The sequence below is a fragment of the Ochlerotatus camptorhynchus genome, unplaced genomic scaffold (genome assembly GCF_037179485.1).
Source record: "Ochlerotatus camptorhynchus isolate MF236.1 unplaced genomic scaffold, CSIRO-AGI_Acam_v1.1 ptg000066l, whole genome shotgun sequence".
Lineage (NCBI taxonomy): Eukaryota > Metazoa > Arthropoda > Insecta > Diptera > Culicidae > Ochlerotatus > Ochlerotatus camptorhynchus.
In genome coordinates this window covers 225,533-244,926 of record NW_027040556.1, presented here as the reverse complement: position 1 = coordinate 244,926, position 19,394 = coordinate 225,533, and the positions used below count along the sequence as shown (strand labels likewise).

General features: G+C 42.8%; 1 protein-coding gene across 2 annotated transcripts in view; it reads right to left on the bottom strand.

Moving 5' to 3' along the window:
* The window catches only part of LOC135697078 (mpv17-like protein), a 398,788-nt gene extending 383,831 nt beyond the window's left edge, over positions 1-14,957 (bottom strand). For both annotated transcript variants that reach the window (XM_065216673.1, XM_065216674.1), the window contains exon 1: positions 14,483-14,957. The gene's annotated coding sequence lies outside the window, so the exon portion shown is untranslated. The remainder of the gene's footprint in view (positions 1-14,482) is intronic.
* Between the last annotated feature and the right edge of the window lie 4,437 nt (positions 14,958-19,394).

Below are 19,394 nucleotides of genomic sequence, written 5' to 3'. Positions count from 1 at the left end.
ACAAGATCGACGGAAAACAAATCAAGGAAAAAAATAGTATGTCGATTCGGTCAAATGCTTTACTGAAGTCAGTATAAAGAGCTTCCACGTGCTTGCCATTTTCCATTGCGTTAAGAATGATGGTTACAAATTCAAGAAACTTAGAGGAAGCTGAACGACCTTTAAAGAAGCCATGCTGTTTCTTTGTAATTTGATTTTTTACTTGCTCAACATTTTTGTCGCTTACGATTGATACAAAAAGTTTTGGGATGCAAGAGATAATGGCAATTCCACGATAATAACGGAATTTCCCATTTTTCAGAGACATATTGAAAGGGCGTTCTAAAGGAAGGGTGAGATGTTCTGAAAGATTCTTCAAGAATACAGATGCAATTCCGTTAGGTCCTGGTCCTTTAGATGCGTCCAAATTTTTTAGTACATTGTGGACTTCATGTTGTTAGAGACTTCGGGAATGAATGCAAAGAAGTCGCGATCGCGGTAGCGGTCTTTTTCAGAAAATATTCAGAAAATACCTCCTGAAAAAAATTTGCAAACAGATTACAGGCCAAGTGGGTCGAAAATCTGCGCAACGTGCGACATAGCTTTCCGTTTTGTCAAAACGGGTGCTGGTAATATCGCAGCTGAACCTTGAAGCTCATCATGTCGGATCTTGGATCCCAGATGAGCCTGAGAGTGGAAACGGATTGGTCGTCTTGCAGGTCATGGTACGGCGCAAATGCTAGATCTTCTTCGGGAATATCGGTTAGGACTTCAGGCGAGTTTGAAGCCCATTTCTTCAGCGGAAAGCCTGCCGCTGAAAGCATGACGGAGCATTTCTTGGCGAATGCGGATGACGGATTCAACATTGTTGGCACCAGACAGGAAGTCATCTACACAACAATCTTCTGGGCCGTCGATTTTACGACGAAGGAAAATCCTTCGAAAAGGAACGGGTAAGCCCCATCATTTGGTCGTTCGAGCCAGATCGAAGGTTCCCCCGACCAGAAGGGCAGGTGCGGTGAGTACACCATTTTCGTTTCTTCCATGCGCTGGCAATTGTTCGACCTATAGTTGAGGTCAAAGGCTTTGTACGGCTGACCAAAGCCGAACCAATTTGATGCCTTTGTATGCGCAAATTGAACAAGAGCCTCTACACAGTAGGCAGCATTTTCGACCCGTTTGCTTTGGCGAAGCAACGGTGTGCTTGACTGAAGAGATTTCAAGGAAAATTAAATGGATTGGAAATTCTAGAATCGCGAATTGATTTGATTTTTCATTTTGCATGTGTGTACTTGGTGGTGGTGGGTGGCAAGTTGAGTCGCGTGGGTGGTACACCCGTGTCGGGAAGGAGTTTTTACGTTCGATTTGCGTACTTGGGTATTTCGTCCGTGTAGAAAGTGGCACACCGCGACGGGAAGGATTAACACGTACGATTTGTGTGAGTTTCCGATCTCGCATCGTGTATAAGACGGTACAACGCGCAGGGAAAGAGTCCATTAACCTATTTACGTACCGATTTTCCGATTTCGTTTCCGCGTTTTCCAAACTGTGGTGGTAGTGACGTGGTGATTGTGCAGTGAGTCAGGATGTCCAGACCAGAGAAGAAGTTGGCCAAATGTCTGATGAAACGAAAGGCACTACTTGTCATTCGTGATTCCGTTGAGGCGTTCATCAAGAAGTGCGACAACGAGACCGATGTGTACCAGGTTCCGATCCGTCTTAAGCAGTGGACTGAGTCTACAGTGACGTTACTGCAGTATAGTTACTGCAAGCTGTGCTTAAGACTACTTCAATCGCACACTTTCTTCACTAATTGCACTACTGCACTTCTTTGCTTTTGTTCCACGACCGGACAACTGCACAGAAAAACGGGATGTATCACTTCCGACGGTATATTTTGTACTATCTATATTTACAATTGTCTCCTCTATCCACCCTATTTACAATGTACTTAGTGACCACTACAAGTGGGCATCAGTGTGTAGCGCATGCGTGCAGCTTCCATCTCTCTTCTCCCAAGTAGCAATTTTGGTTTTATGAGGGTTCTGCAGACCATAATTTAGGCTTGTAGAATGCTATAAAACCTCTTTAAATTCGTTTCAATTTATAGAATTATGATTTTACTTTAAGTTTAGCTTCAGGATTTAGTTAGTTCATTTAGGTTAAGTAGGTTGAAGTTCATTTAGCATTAATTTAGTTTAAATTTAGTTCAACATCAATCAATATTTGTGATAAAGTCTGCATTGCGTTGGTTGAAGTTGCCATAAATATGCAGTTTTAATTTTGGTTCCATATTTGACATAACAGTTTCGAAAATTTGGAAAAAAAAATTAAAAAAAAACGTGTATTCGCATGTTTAGGTGGGAAATACACAGAAGTAAAAATGTGTGTTTCACGAGCAATAAGTGCTTTGGCCCATACATGTTCAAATTTTGTGTTCTTATTAGTTTGTATTTCCTCGGAAGTAAAGTCTGCATTGAGGCTATGAGAACATCACCTCCAGACTTTTTCTTACAAAGATGTAGATTTCAGTCGTGCCGGAAAAATTATGCGGGATTCAAAATGGCTGAATTCCAGCACGCACCAGGTTCATTGCCTTAGTGAACAAACAGTAGTGGGCAAATTTTAGTAAAGTCGTTAATTGTTAATCAACGGCGTTAATTTTATGTCAATGAAAGTTCCTGTTAAATATGAGATTCTTTCACGAATTGATTAACGATTGTTATATTACGTATACCTATTTTCCTACAATAAAATCTGTTATGCACGACATGCTGATTACTGTGTGTTGAAAGATGGTTACTTCAATGCATGAAGTTATCACCTCTCTGCTTTAAAAAAAACCGACAGTAACTTTATTGGGGATGAAACTGAAAACGTGTCACCACATTGGAGTAGTATGGGCTCCTTTTCACAGCAATGGGGTGAATCGTATTGAGGCCATTCAGCGTAGATTTGTACGTTTCGCTCTTTGATGGCTACTTATTATTCTGAAGTCTTTTGGATATTCCTCCAAAACGTCGGAGTCGGAGATCAACAACTGATCTGAATTTCAAATGAAGACATTCCTCAAAGAAATCAGGATGCTCAGGAATTATTCTGAAGGTCTACAATTTATCAGGTATCAAAATGATGTCCTTTGGATATTTCTCCAAAACACCATGATGATCAGAGAGTATTCTGGTGATCGGAAATTCAAATGAAACCATTTTGACATTTTTCCCAGCTGTCAGCATGATCTGAAATTATTCTAATGATCTCCTGCAGACTCAGTATTCAAATGAAGTATTTTGGACATTTCTGCAAGGTATCAGGATGATCAGGATTGATTCTGAAGATCTTTAACAGTTCAAACATTCAAATGAAGCACATCGGACATACCACAAAGAGTTAAGAATGATCAGGAATTACTTTGAAGGTTTTCTACTGATCTGAAAATCAAATGAAGTCTTTCGGGTATTTTTCCAGGAGGTCAACATGATCAGGAATTTTTCTGAAGAGCTGCAACTGATTGGACAATAGAATGAAGTCCTACGGACATTTTTCCAAAGAGTCAGCACGATCTGGAATAATTCTGAAGATCTACAGTTGATCAGATATTCAAAAGAAGAATTTCGGACATTCCTCAGAGAAGTCAGCATGTTTAGGGTTTTTTTTTCTGAAGATCTACAGCTGATTAGATATTCCAATTAAGTCTTTCTAACATTTCTCCCAAACGTCAGAATGATCAGGAATTTTTCTGACGATCAACAACTGATCAGACATTCAAATGAAATCCTTCGGACATCCATGCTTGGCATACACAGTTTTGGTTACGAACTGCTCATTTGCTAATAATTTTGCACACAGTTGACTAAACTTAGTTCTTATTGAAGTAGTAGTTGGAATAGAGTTTAAGCTTGTTATAGATACATATAAAAAAAAAAGATTTTAATTCTAGTAATAAACTGTATTTGATTTTGTATTGTATTTGTGATGATCAGGAATTATTTTGAAGATCAGAAACTGATTCAAATGAAGTCCATCGATCATTCCTACAACAGTTCAACATGATCAGGGATTATTCTGAAGATCTACAACTCATCTGAATGTGCAAATGAAGTCTTTTGATCTAAAACTGATCAGATATCAGAACATTGCTTCAAGACGTCATCATAATCAGGAATTATTATGAAGGTCAACAAATAAAAATTACATTTTCCGCGTTTCGTATTATTTGAACGCGACCCAAGTAGGAAATAAAATTTTAGTCTCACCAAAAATCGATCAATACCGCCAATTTATCACAAAAATATAACTACACATAACTATATTAAAATGTGTGGTCCGAGTCCGATTGATCGATCCAAGTCAGAAGGATCCACCTCCTACCGTTGGAGATACTGCTGCTGCCAGTTGCTCAGGAGGTTGGTCCACTACGTTGTCCAATGCGAAAAAGGGCTTCGGTACGATATCGTTCTTAAATTAAAGCTCATCCCTCACCTGCCAGATACCACCCGATCAACTCTCCACAAATGAGAGAGCGAGATAAATATAGAAAACCGCCAGTCAGATTCGATTTTTTGTTTCAGATTGGATGATATCGGGTAGGTGCGGATTGCGCTTTAAGCTTCCACCCTACCACTGGATGTTAAGGTGATCGGCTGCTGGAACCACTCACCACGCCTTCCGAAGTGAAAATGAGCGGAGGCAATAGTAGTAAAATTCTTCTTTATTTTGATTTGTTATGTGGTTTACAATTGCTAATACAGGGCAAGAGGTTTTTTTTTTCTAACACTACTGCGACCAGTAAATTGATCTATTGTAGTATATCCCGTGTCCTTAGTTTAGTGCATGTCGTATTACTCCATCACTATTGAGAAATGATGAAGTATTCCATTTTTTTTACAGTTGCCACTCTTGCAATAACCGAGCCTAATTGAAAGTTCCCGCTATTTATACCCTTCGGAGTGTTGAAACACCCTCCAAAGGCGCGTTCCTTATTCAGTCAAAATTGGATTACTTAGCAACAAAATTAAGGTATGACACCGATAATGACCATGCATCAGAACCCTATTCTTAACCACTTCAAAGTAGGGAACAACGAGTAGAAGATTAGGAATCACATAGATGAAGACAACTAACTCATTTTTTTTCCTTGTTTCAAGATCATCCTCGGTAGACAAAGCCGAGTCTTGTCACTATCAACAAGGCATAAAAAGTAACAAGGACTAAGATGTGTTCCTTGGATTACTGAAAAATCCTGTTCCCCTAGTTTGAAGTAGGAATCGGTGGTAGATCTTACATCCCGTAACGTACCACGAAAAGGTGATCTACCCACGTTATGGGGCGGGCAAGCGGTTAGCCAGAAGGGCTCTTCATCTTTGGTGAACTTTTTGATTTTGTGTAGTACATGTTGTGTTTTACTGTGTAATGTTCTTCAATTTTCTTCTTGTGAAGTATGTTGTTTGAATGTTTTAATTTGTTATTCTACCTACTTAACCTAACTTAACCTAACGGGCCAGATCCCTGACGATCTGTTGATCGGATCGCCTACAGCAATCTCTGAACCTTGCGATGGAGTCAGCTCTCCGTAACTACAGTGTCTGAAGACCAGCCAGACCTCAAAATTTCTAGTCCGCGGGGGACTGTTAAGGATCATCCTTAGGATCTTGTTTTGGATCCTTTAGAATTTGAGGTGATGGCATTTGGCGCAACTCTCCCAGATTGGCGGGATTCTATTACGGGAAGGATGATTTTTTGTAGACAGCAAGCTTATTTTTCAGGGACAGGGTAGACCTCCTGTTGATGAGTGGATACAACGATCTTATCAAGATGTTGCACTTGGTTTTGGTTTTGTCAACGTTGTCCCTGAAAATAAGCTTGCTGTCTAGTGTTCACCCGAGGTACACGACCTCTTTGGACCATTCCACCACTGAGCCGTTTAAGCAGATCTTACTTTTCTCAGACGGAACAAGTCTGGGACATTTAGAGTGTGGAAAGATGATGACCTGGGTCTTTGCCGCGTTGATACGGATCTTCCAGCTGTTGAAATATTCAGACAGGACGTCCAGGCCTCTCTGAAGTTTGGCAGTCAGAGCTCCGATGACCCTACCCTTGTAGACGATGGATGCGTCATCTGCGAACAGAGACAACGATCCACCATCAGGGAGAGCCGGCATATCGGAGGTAAACAGGTTGAATAGGATGGGGCCAAGGATGCTTCCTTGTGGAACCCCGGCACCGATGTTGAAAGCATCCGATGTGATGCTATTCAGAGAGATTCGGAACGTCCTGTCCGATAGGTAGTTGTTTATTATCTTCACTAGGAAAATTGGAAGACCGTACTGCTGCAATTTGAACACCAGGCCATCATGCCAGACATTGTCGAACGCTTTTTCAACGTCCAACAACGCCATGGCAGATGTTTTCGAAACAGTAAGATGTTTTTTGTTCGGCAGATGTTAGGAAACGGTGGTAGACTGCTCTTTCGAACAGTTTCGATAACCCTGAGAGAAGGCTGATTGGTCGATAACTTGAAGGAGAGGACGGATCCTTCCCAGGATTTCGGATGGGTATGACTTTAGCTGACTTCCAAAACGAGGGGAAGTAGCCAAGTCTGAGGCACTGATTAAAAATCAGTGCCAGATTGAGCGGAGGCACGACAGCAGTGCTCTTTTATGACTGTTCAGGTTCAAGCAGTACGATGTGCAACCGTGTGCAACGATTTTGATGGCTTGGGATGGGTAAAATGTTTATTTCATAGAAAAGTGATAACATTATCACTTTCTATTTGTATACTTTATAAACGTTTTTTTCATGGAACATTTCAAAGAGTATTTATGTCAGCAGATTCGTACAGTCATTTCTTATCAATTGGTGTATTTGGATGTTAATCTGAACTATAAATGACAAAGTTATAAGTGTTCAAAACCTAACACCTTTTCGGAACGGTTGCAATTTTATATTTTAGATTTACCCTCGGTTCTTTCCTGTAAGACGTAGTCTACGTATAAAAAAATACTTCCGGCCATTCCTTGAAGAGGTCAGCATGATCAGCAAAAAAGCACTGTATTGTGAGACTGATCGAATATTTTCATTTAATTAAGTGCTCAGGTATCAAGTCTTCACTGGTGCTGACAAACCTCAAATAAATAATGCAATTAGTTAAAACTTCCGAAATATTCCTTTTTTTTTAGCATTTCATAGGCATATGCTATTTCTTCAATACATGATTCAAATAGCATATACATACACGTAATAGCGAACTGTCGTCTTTTAAACAGTTGTGTCTTATAGTAAATGGAAAAATGTTCTATTAAAGACATAGTAGATTGCGGAAAAATCAAACAAAAAAATTATAGCTGAAAAATCCGATTTGAAGGGGGTTTCCATAAAAATGCTACATACCTCAATACAAATTACTAGTTGGATGGTAAGAACAGCTGAACACGTTCCTGGATCCGAGTTATTAACGAAAGAGAATGAAGAGTGGTCTTTTTGAAAAGTTACGCAAGATTTCAATAGGTTTTTTATGACGCGTGCTTCTGGTTTATAATTCATCTAGGGCCTATCTACCTTAAGACATCTCTGAAGACATCAACTTGTTTAAACTTCGTCTTAGTGCACTTTTTATTTTATGTTTTCCTGAAAATCGCCCCACTAAGCACTGATGAAAAATTATGTGAAGTTTCATGGAATTAGGAGAGGATAAAATAAACCCATTCGTCAGTTGACGTAGAGATTTCCTATTTAAGAGCTTGATGTAATTTGCAAGATTTCTTAAGTTTGCAGCTACGTAATCTCTTCATCTAGCTGCCCCTCGGCACTTTTCAGCTCCAGCTCATGCATTTCCACCTCCGTATCCTTGGCCGTCAACTCCACACCTAGCACATCGATCTGAGTCCTATATGTCCAGATTCTTCTCAAAACCCGGCCAATCGTTCTTGTAGCTTCGAGGCTTAATCCTCCTCCAATGATTGCTTGAGCTCTTCGGTCAGGTGGACTGGCTTAAAGTAAATTGGTACGCACAAAAAGACCTGCAATTCGTGATTCAATTAGTTTAAAAAATCCATTAATGGTTGCTTTACAGTATTTTTTATTAAAACTTCAAAGTTACAGCATTCGATGGTCACATTTCTCCAGTTCGAACGAAATCTCGAACCATCCCTCTTGATGGAGCCCATCAGTGTATTTCTTCCATTTAGCCCGCATTTGCTGGATGTGCTTGACTGCCCCGCCGCTTCGTCGAAGTCGCTGCCTTGAAATTGCTCAGTATTTTTCGATTGGTCGAAATTCCGGGCAATTCGGAAGATTCATTAGCTTTGGGACAAAATTGATCTTGTTGGCAGCATACCACTCCAGAACCACCTTGGAGTAGTGACAGCCGGCCAAATCGAGCCAAAAGATGACTTTGCCCCTACGCTTGCAGATGAACTGCGATACACACTTTTTCAGACATTCTTCGATGTAAACTTGGGATGTCATCGTCGAGGATGTGACGCTTGCCAAATCATGGCCTTCTTCGCGAACTTGTCGGCAAACACGAACTTGAATCTTCCCGGCATATCCCCACGTCCAGTCGCGATGTAAAACTTTTGTCTGGGAAGCTGCTTAAAATCGAGTTTGACGTATGTTTCGTCATCGATCAAAGTGCAGCCCTTGTGTTTCGTCAAAACACTGCGAAAACAAGAGCCTTGCACGCTTTTTGGCTACGGAATTCTGCTTCATGTGTCGGTTCGGATGTTTACTGGCTTAATACGACTTGTATCCTTCCCTGGCAAAGATGTTCTGCACCGTTTGAAAGTTGGCGTTGTACCTTCTGGCTACATCTCGAATCGAAAGACCGGAGTTGGCTTTAACGCACCTCAACACCTTGCTGAGCAGCTGACGATCCCTGGTTCCAGTTTTTCGTAGGTCCGCTGATTCCTTTCCACACTTAGGGTTTCCTTGTAGGTTTTGAGCACTCGACAAACTGTTGTTTTCGGCATCTTCAGCACTTTATCCAGCTTGGAACCGAACCACACCGGATTTTCCAGGTGTTTGCGCACAATATTTTTTCTTCATTCGAGATCCAGTTGACGTTATTTCTGAACGCGATCGACTACTTTGATCAAACTTGCACCAGTTGTTCTCTAGAGAAGTGCAAACAAACCACTGTCAAAGATTTTCGATTCCCAACACTAGAAGCGTGCTAGCGGCGCGCAAGGGGCGTATCAATTTACTTTTAGTCAGCCTTTATCCTTGGTCGGAAGATTTGGTGGATGGCCTTGGTGGAAACGTCGAATAACGAGCAATTGTTTTGGATGTGCAAATCGTGCAACAAGCTTATGGACGACATCCAATTCCGTACCTTTGTTCGACACGCTTACGAAGCTGGGAAGGAAAGTGCTCTCAGTGGCCACATGGAGACCGTTGAGAAATTAATATCAGACTTCAGACAAGAACCAAAAGGATCTAATATGCGGAACAGGTGGATCCTCATCGCCATCGCTTGGTCAATTTACCGCGCCACCACCGGAACCAAAGTTCTGGCTGTACTTGTCACGAATCTCTCGTGATGTCACCACCGGTCAAGTACGAGATCTCGCAATGAAACGCCTAGCTACAGAAGATGTCGAGGTCGTCTGTCTGGTGGCAAAAGGAAATGATGTAAATACCATGACGTTCATTTCTTTCAAAATCGGACTTAATCCGGACCTCAAGTCAAGAGCCTTCTCAACGTCACCCTGGCTCAAGGGTGTCCTATTCCGCGAATTTAAGGACAACACTAAAGTAAATTTTTGGAAGCCTCAACGTACGCCAAAAGCCACTCCTTCATCGGACATCGATTCCCCCAGTGGACCAGATCCGGAGGAAACCGACATGATGGAGTAAATTCTGGTACACTACGACGAAGCAATAACTACACTTACTCTTCAACCCCGGGACGCATCACTTCTGGTATCACGGAAGGCCCTGATCGAGCACAGTCGAGCTTTTCCAGCCAGTGACCAACAGCCGTCCCGGTCCTGTGTCTGGGACTGGTGAAGGGTCCTTCCAAGCCGCTTATCTAGGCAAGTACAATTTTCATTTAAGTACTTCGATTCTTGATGCGTCAATCACTTCCAGCATTCCGTCTTTTTCAACGCTTCCATTATCAACTTCTGATTGCCCACTGGGATGCACCGCCGTTGGCATTACGGAAGCCCCAATCCACCCGCCACAGTCGAGCCATTCCAGCCAGCAGCCGTCCCGGTCCTGTGTGTGGGCCTGGTGACGGGGTCTATCTCTTCTATCGCTAGGCGTCACGCAAATGGAAGCCACCGGATAATGAGACGCACCGCCGTTGACTTTATGGAAGTTCCTGAACCCCCCACCATCTGTACGACACAGCAATCGTCTCGCCAAGCGGCAGTCCGTAGAAACGATAAGCAAGTGTCATCTGATGTCTTGCTGTATTATCAAAACCTGGATGGAATCAACAGCTCCCTGGCAGAGTACCGGCTTGCATGCAGTGACGCCTGCTACGATATCTACGCTTTTACCGAAACTTGACTCAATGGCAAAACATTATCATGTCAGTTGTTCAACCGTGCATACACCGTTTTCCGCCAAGACCGGTCGCAATCCAACAGCAGTAAAAACACTGGCGGTGGTGTTCTTTTAGCCGTTCGTTCCTGCTACAACTCACGGTTACTATCACCTCCTGAAAATTCGTCCGTTGAGCAATTGTATGTGTCAATTACTTCTCGTGACTCTACCCTCTACATCTGCGTGGTGTATATTCCTCCGGATCGTGTAAACGATGGTATTCTCATCGAAAAACACCTGCTGTCACTCGATTGGATTGTTTCGCACATGGGCGCCAATGACAACTTAATCATCCTGGGAGACTTAAACCTACGCGACGTCTGCTGGAAGCGCAATGCTCGTGGATTTCACTTTCCTTGTGCATCCCGTTCGTCGATTGGTCAGGCATCATGTAATTTGCTGGACACCTATTGCACTGCAAGACTCGGACAGATTAATGGAATTCCAAACCATAATAACCGCATGCTCGATCGTCTGTTGCTGTGCATTGATTGTTCCATCATGTCAGCCCCCTCCGCGCTTGTTAAAAACTGTAGACATCATCCTCCTATGTTGGTGAGCATAAAGCTCAACACTGTAGAGAGCGTCTTCTATAGCTTTGGCGAAGCCAACTTCCGCGAAATGAATGATTTTCTCTCAAATGTCGACTGGGAAGAGGCACTGCGTGACTGTGATTCTAACCTCGCGGCATCGACGACATCCAACATTCTTTTGTACGCAATTGATCAATTCGTACCAAAGCGAATCAGTCGCGAACCCGTTAAACCTGCCTGGTCGAATTCAGAGCTTAAGCGATTGAAAAAAATTAAAAGGGCTGCTCTTCGTAAGCACAGCAAATACCGAACCGATTCCACGAAAGCGAACACGGAATGCGGACTACCCTCAAGTATGACGAACGGCGTAGTGGAAGTGGGCTCTATCGTGGGTATTGCCGACTTGTTTCGCACACAATTCAGCAGTGTTTTCAACGACGAACGACTCAGCACTCAGGATGTAATTGCTGCGTCTAGTAACGTCTCTCCCTCAACCTTATCCAGCCATCCATTTTCAATCACCAGCGAAATGGTTATTTCAGCCGGGAGGCAGCTAAAAACTTCAACGGGTTCCGGTCCAGATGGCGTACCGTCGTTAGTCCTCAAACGCTGTCGGACTGCTCTCGCGACACCTCTAGCCAACGTTTTCAATCTCTCCTTGATGTCTGAGGTTTTCCCAGCTTGCTGGAAAGAGTCTTTCGTGTTCCCAATCCACAAGAAAGGCTGCAAAAGGACTGTTTCAAACTACCGTGGAATAGCTTCGTTAAGTTATACGTCCAAACTTTTTGAGTTGATTATACTCGAAAAATTGGTTCAAAGTTTTGCACACTGTATCTCGACGGATCAGCATGGCTTCATGCCTAAGCGTTCCACGACGACCAATTTAGTTACATTCACTTCGTTCATCATTCATGAACTAGAACGTGGCCATCAAGTAGATGCCATCTACACAGACCTCTCCGCAGCATTTGACAATGACATTGCGTTGGCCAAATACGACAGGATAGGTGTTCATGATGGCCTGATTACTTGGCTCTACTCCTACCTGACTGGTCGAAACATGTCTGTCAAGATGGAGACTTTGTTTCTTCATCCTTCCCCGTGACATCCGGCGTTCCCCAAGGTAGCCATCTTGGGCCCTTTCTGTTTCTGTTGTACATGAATGACGTCAATACCACCCTGAAATGCCTTAAACTATCGTATGCGGACGACTTGAAACTCTACTTCGTTATAAAAGAACCTAGTGATACAATTTTCTTGCAGCAACAATTGGAAGTCTCCGCTGAGTGGTGTCGTATTAATCGCATGTCACTGAATGTCTCGAAATGCTCTGTAATTTCCTTTGGCCGCAAGCGTTCGCTTCTTCACCATGACTACACCCTGACGGGCATTACTTTGAAACGTGAATCGACTATCAAGGATCTGGGAATACTGATCGACTCCAAGCTCAGATTCAAGGATCATGTGACATACGTAGTATCCAAAGCTTCCTCACAACTCGGGTTCATATTCCGTTTCGACAAAAATTCAAAGATGTATACTGCCTAAAAGCATTATACTGTGCGTTGGTGCGACCTATTTTGGAGTATTCGACGGTCGTGTGGTCTCCATACTACCTAAATGAAAACATGCGTATTCAACGGAAGTTCAAGTTCAAAGCCGTTGTATGCTTATTAACTTGGAGCTTTTGGATGCGAGACGTAACGTATCAATGGCGAGCTTCGTCGGTGATCTTCTTCAGGGAAACATTGACTGTTCTACACTGCTGAGTAGTATCGACATCAATACCCGCCGCCGTAATCTACGATCGCATGCTTTCCTGAACAACCGCCTCTCACGAACCAACTACGGATGGAATGAGCCCATGCGGAGGATGTGTCGCATCTTTAACAGATGCTACAATGTATTTGACTTCAATGTTTCCCGTTTTAGAAATAAGTGCAATTTTAAGAGTATTTTATGTTAATTTGTTTAGAATATGTATACTGTCATTGGGGTGAATATTTTACCTGTTGACCATAACATAAATAAATAGATAAAAAAAATTCCTTACATCCTCACAGTTGCGAGTCTTCTACATCGTTTGAAAAATCATGTAGTTTGTGATATATAGCTCACGCTTAGTGAACACTAAACTTGGGGATCATTTGAAGCGATATTTATAAATAAGGAATGTTGCATACAAGTTTCGTAACAATATTCCAACTATTGAAATTCAGATTTCTTCTGTGACATAAATGAATCATCCAATAAATCAAACCGCTGACTATTAAAACCTTTCACTCAGCGACTGGAAACGGAACGTGATTGATTTTGTCAAAAGTCTGCGGTCTATCCATGAACTTATCCAACTGAATTTCCCAGGCTACTCTCCGGGAACAGGAACAGTCTCACTCAATAAACAAACATCGGTCATTTCGGTTGACGTTTCTTATTATTCCGTAGGTACGTTTGGGGACCCGACGCTTCGGCCACCATAACCGACGTGTTCATTTATCATAAATTGATGTTTCGAACGACGGCGGTGATCGACCCATGGATGGATATTTCAGTACACGTAGGTAACAGGGAAAGATATAGTCCTCGGCTCGTACAAATGCGCGCTCGCACAGACGTCAGAAATGTCATTTAAGAGTGCTGGCCTCTGTGCCAGATTTTTTTTTTCCATTCATTTCGCGTTCCATCTATTTGACGAATGACATCAGCAGCACAGAGCACTGTTCAATGTTCAATGTTCACAGAACCTTTATAATAGTGTGCTCCGTTCATATCACACGATGAGACCAGAGCAGCGCAGAAGAGCAGTGCGGTATTTCATGAGAAATGCAAGCGTCAATCATGAATCAAGGGGAGGTGAATATAAATCAATTAAAATTAATTAAATCGAATTATTGTACACGGGCCGAGGGTTCGTGGGCGAGACATGGATGAGGAGAATGTGACGGACCATAAATTGTGCGCTCGAAAATCGGATCGTCACGAATGAATTTTAATTCCGATGATAAGATCGTCGAGCGCGATGCTTTTGATTGCATTTATCATTTATTCTCGTGGACCGATGGACGGTCAGGTTGCTGTCCAGAGAGCTGGTTGGTTGTTCGTTTTAGTGTTGGATTTTTTTATTATTGGTTATATGGCTCGATTCGATTGGAAATTGCTGATGAATCGGTTCGATTCGGTTTATTTTTATGGGCGGCTTGCTATATTGGGGTTATCTGCATGGTGGGTACATGTTTGATATTCAAATAAAGATAGCACGCACCGATTAGCATAACATGCTGTGACATTTGTGTGTGCCGTGACTAATGTGAAAATGGAATAATAAGTAGTTTCGATGTTTAACATTTATATCAAGCTCGAAATAAATCAATGGATACTAATTATACAATGCAAATTAAGCCAAATACTGTCATACTTACGTGATGAAAGGTGCTGCCAAGATCTAACCAAATCAACCAAAGATGCTTTCGTCGATAAGACTTGAACAAGGTTGGCTTCCGCCGAACTGTGGAGTGGCGTCTAGGATTGCGTCAAACCGTTGTACCCCGTCACTAAATGACATACACGTACGACCACAACAAAACACCAACGTCAATGCTCGGACGTCATCAACTTGTATCTTCCACTTGTGCACAGCTTTGAAGAACCACACACGACGGACGAATGGCACGTGAATCCACCACTAACACAAACAATCGCAATGATGTCGCCGGTAGCAATCACGACACGAAGCAAGGACGCCCGTCGTTTAATTCAAACTTGGTGACCCGTAAGGAATCCGGTCCACATTAGGGATAATAATCCACACCACACTACGAACCAAATCGATTGGATAATTTTGAAACGTGCAATTCCGAAATGGGAAATGGCACTACTGAATGCATCGGTCTCGAACGACAAGTAGGACCGCGGTATCGAAAAGAGAGTAACGAAAATGCATATCCATTCGTACAAGTGATGATGAACACGAAGGTGTAAGGGCATCATGTTGTTGCCAAAAATGCATCACCACGTTATGAAACCCGTGCTGGTTCGATTTGCAAATGTGAACTAGGACCATTTTCTAAGTGAAGCGGTAATGTGGGAGACATAGTCGTGAGCCTTTCTTGCGATTAAGGGAGTGCATCTTTTTTGGATCAAAGCCATGTCACGCGACAAACCACACGGACGGAACGAGTGATGTGAGGTTTGCACAAATTTTTGCTTGACAGAGTCTCGGTCAAGTGCATCTCGTGTACTGTTTGAGGTAAACCCATCTTTCCCGAGCTAACGTATTTACGGTTTAGCTAAATCCGGCATGATCGCCGCGTTGGATCGTATCATCAATATTTAAAATTACAGACCGATAACAGAACCGCAATGATAATGATTACCATCGATGGCAATGAGGTTATTCGCCCGATCATTTCCCAAGAGATCGATTGGCCACCAATCAAGCTGGGATGCTTCAGTAGACTTTGGCTCGCAAGATGGAAATGTGACTTGTGTAAGTAGACTATGCATCGGGACTAAAATGACCAAGAGTGACCAATTGAGTCGATGATGCTCTGTGGACGCGAAGCAAAATTAAACCGAACGGACTCGATACGAATACGTTTATTCATCAACTTCATTTCAATTCAGCAGTTACATGACATGGATCAAGGTAATCTGATATGCAGGTAATTCAAAACACAGATGGCTATCATAACTACTATTCCCCTCGTAAATAGGAAGTTATACAATGCAAAGTGTCAGAGATTCACTCCTTAAGGGAGTTTTACTACTCTACTTGAACGTCTCAAGGGATGATAAGATTCATTTGCGTAGCTAATAGGGGTACCAATGGGGCCAGGCCCTCTCCAGAATAATCCAGTCCCTGCCAGAATTCTTCGTGATTTTGTTTTGACTCACCGCTATTTTGTCAAGATTGTTAAGTTCGATGTTACTATTTAACAGCGATTTATAAAATTAGGCCACAAACAAAGATTGTTGAATACTTTTCTTATGTTCTGAACTAGAAGGAACAATTTTGAGAAATTAAATTAAATCGATGTTTAATCGACGGCAAAATGAAACGTCTTTAGGCTCAACAAATTGGCCAAGGGCCCAGGAACTTCTGGGATCTTCGAAAAACTTTAAGCATTTCTGAGAAGTTCAGGGAACATCGTATAAATTGAGGATACTTATAGATCTTCAGAAAATTCGTAGAAACAAGGAATTTGGAAAAGTTCTGAAAACTGCGTGCAAGTGGAAAATTTATTTAAGTTTGAAGTGCTTCGTAGAAGTTAAGGAAACATTTTTTTTTCAAGGAAGCTCAATTTTGATCGGGAAATTCTATATAATTTCAGGACACTTTAAATAGTTGTGGGAATTACAAACAAATTCAAGAAATTTCGTTCGTGGAACTTCACGAGAAAATCAACGAGAAACGTAGAAAAGCAGAAAACTTTGTAGAATTTTGAGGAGCTGCCTAAAACTTCATATAAGTGTAAAAAATTTTGAAAAAGTTCAAGGAGTTTTTGTACTTTACTTACTTAAGGGTCCTGTGCACCACCAGCGGTGCAAAGGGCCAACGTGAAAGACTTCCATCCTGGGCGGCTGCTCGCTTTTGCCTTGACCTGGGCCCAGGTCAGATTTCTATCGACTTGCTTAATTTCCTTATTGAGGCTCCGCCGCCATGAGCCGCTGGGTCTGCCTCTGCTGCGATGTCCTGCTGGATTCCAATCCAGCGCTTGCTTGCAGATTTCGTTTCCACCCCGTCGAAGTGTGTGGTCGACCACTTTCGCTCTCGAATTTCTGTTGCTATCGGCTTCTGATGACATCGACGATGGAGCTCGGCATTCGAGATCCAGTTGTGAGGCCACCAGGCATGAATTATATACCGCAGGCATCGGTTGATGAAGACCTGCAGCTTTTGAGTGTTCTTCGCTGATACACACCACGTCTCGCTGGCGTATAACAACACAGATTTCACGTTCGAGTTGAAAATTCGGATTTTGGTGCGTTGACTTATCTGGTTGGATCTCCATACGTTTCGTAAACTCGCAAAGGCAGCCCTAGCCTTCTTGATTCGTGCACCTATGTTGCTCTTGGTCCCGCCGTCCGACGCTATTTGGCTGCCAAGATATTGGAAACTTTCGACCTTCTCCACTGCTTGCCCCGCTACCGTAAAGTTGGAAGGGTTGCCCGTGTTGAGACCCGCCGCAGAGGAGCGTTTGGCTAGGTCCTTGAGCTTACTCTGCATATCAGAGCGCCGTTGTGCTAGTAGAGCAACATCATCAGCCAAATCGAAGTCGTTGAGATGCTCCATGGTGATAGGCTGCCAAAGCAGCCCACGATTCGGTACACGGTCAATTGCACCTACCATGATCTCGTCGATTACGATGAGAAACAGTAGCGGTGATAGTATACATCCTTGTCTCACACCAGCGACTACCCGGATAGGGTCGGACAAGGCTTTGTTATGCAGAACTCTGCACGTGAAAGCCTCATACTGCGCTTCGATGAGGTTGACGATTTTATCCGGGACTCCCTTGCGTCTCAGGGCGCCCCACAGATTCTCGTGATTGAGACGGTCGAAAGCTTTTTCGTAGTCAATGAATACCAAATAAAGGGACTCTTGGAATTCATTGATCTGCTCCAGGATGATGCGGAGCGTGACAATATGGTCCACACAAGATCTTCCGGCACGGAATCCTGCCTGCTGCCGTCGGAGAGTCGCGTCAATCTTCTCCTGTATCCGATTCAGGATAACTTTGCACAGAACTTTGAGAACAATACACAGTAACATGATGCCTCGCCAATTGTCGCACACAGTCAGATCCCCCTTCTTTGGGACCTTCACTAAGATGTCCTGCATCCAGTCGGCCGGAAAAGTCGCGGTGTCTCAGATATTACAGAATAGTTGATGCAACATTTGTGCGGATAGCATGGGGTCAGCTTTGAGCATCTCTGCTGATATGCGATCGACCCCTGGAGCCTTGTTGGATTTCATGCTTCGGATAGCTGCTTCAATCTCCTGCAGTGATGGGGCCTCGGAATTGACGCGAGTGATGCGCCTCACCCTAGGCGGATCATGCCGAGATGTTGATGGCTGGTTGGCCGTCGAAACTTGAAGAAGTTGTTCGAAGTGCTCAAACCAGCGTTTCAGCTGGTCAGTGGGGTCGGTAAGCAATTGTCCAGTCGTGTCCTTCACTGGCATCCTCGGGTTCATCCTTGCTCCACTCAGGCGTCGTGAGATATCGTAGAGGAGGCGTATATCGCCAGTGTTTGCGGCTTTCTCCCCTTCGTCGGCCAGGGAGTTCACCCACGCTCGCTTGTCTCGTCTGCAAGAGCGCTTGACTTCCTTCTCTAGAGCCGAGTACCGTTGACGGGTTTCGTTCTTGGCTCCTCTGGTTCTCGCCCGCTCTATCGCGGCTTTTGCTTCTCTACGCTCCTCAATCTTCCGCCAGGTTTCATCTGTGAGAAGTTTTTGTAGAAGATCTAAAAATAATTTAATAAACTTATAAGAACTTCAGGGATCCTCGCTTCAGTTTAGGGAACTACGTTGCAGTTTGCCAGAAATCTTACTTAAAAAAAAAGAACTTCAGCGATCCTCGCTTCAGTTTAGAGAACTTCATTGCAGTTTGCCAGAGATCTTACTTCAAAAAAGCTCCATGAACTTTTTTAATGTTTTGGGAACTCGGTTAAATTTCAAGGAACTTTCTAGATATTCAAGAATATTTAAAAACTCTCAAGTGTCTATTCAAAAGTGCAAAGATGTTCATAAACTTCTAAGAACTTCAGGGATCCTCGCTTCAGTTTAGGGACCTTCGTGCTTGTCAGAGATTACTTCAAAAAAGCTACATGAACTTCTTGGAGATTTTGAGAACATAGATTGATTTCAAGGAACTTTCTAGATGTAGAATATGTGTAGATGTCTTAGGTATCTTTCCAAAAGTGCAAAAAGGTTCAATAAACTTCTTAGAACTTCAGGGATCCTCATTTCAGTTTAGGGAACTTCGTTGCAGTTTCCCAGAGATCTTACTTCAAGCTCCATGAACTTCTTGGAGGTTTTGGAATGTTCGTTAAAGTTCACGGAACTTTCTAGATGTTCACGAATATTTATAGAAGTCTTAGGTGTCTTTCTAGAAGTGGAAACATGTTCAATAAACTTATAAGAACTTCAGAGGTCCTCGCTTCAGTTAAGAGAACTTTGTTGCAGTTTGTCAGAGATCTTACTTCTAACAAGCTCCATGAACTTCTTGGATGTTTTGGGAACTTAGAAAAATTTCAAGGAACTTTCTAGATGTTCAAGAATCTTTGTAGAAGTCTTCGGTGTCATTCCAGAAGTTCGAAGTGGTTCAATAA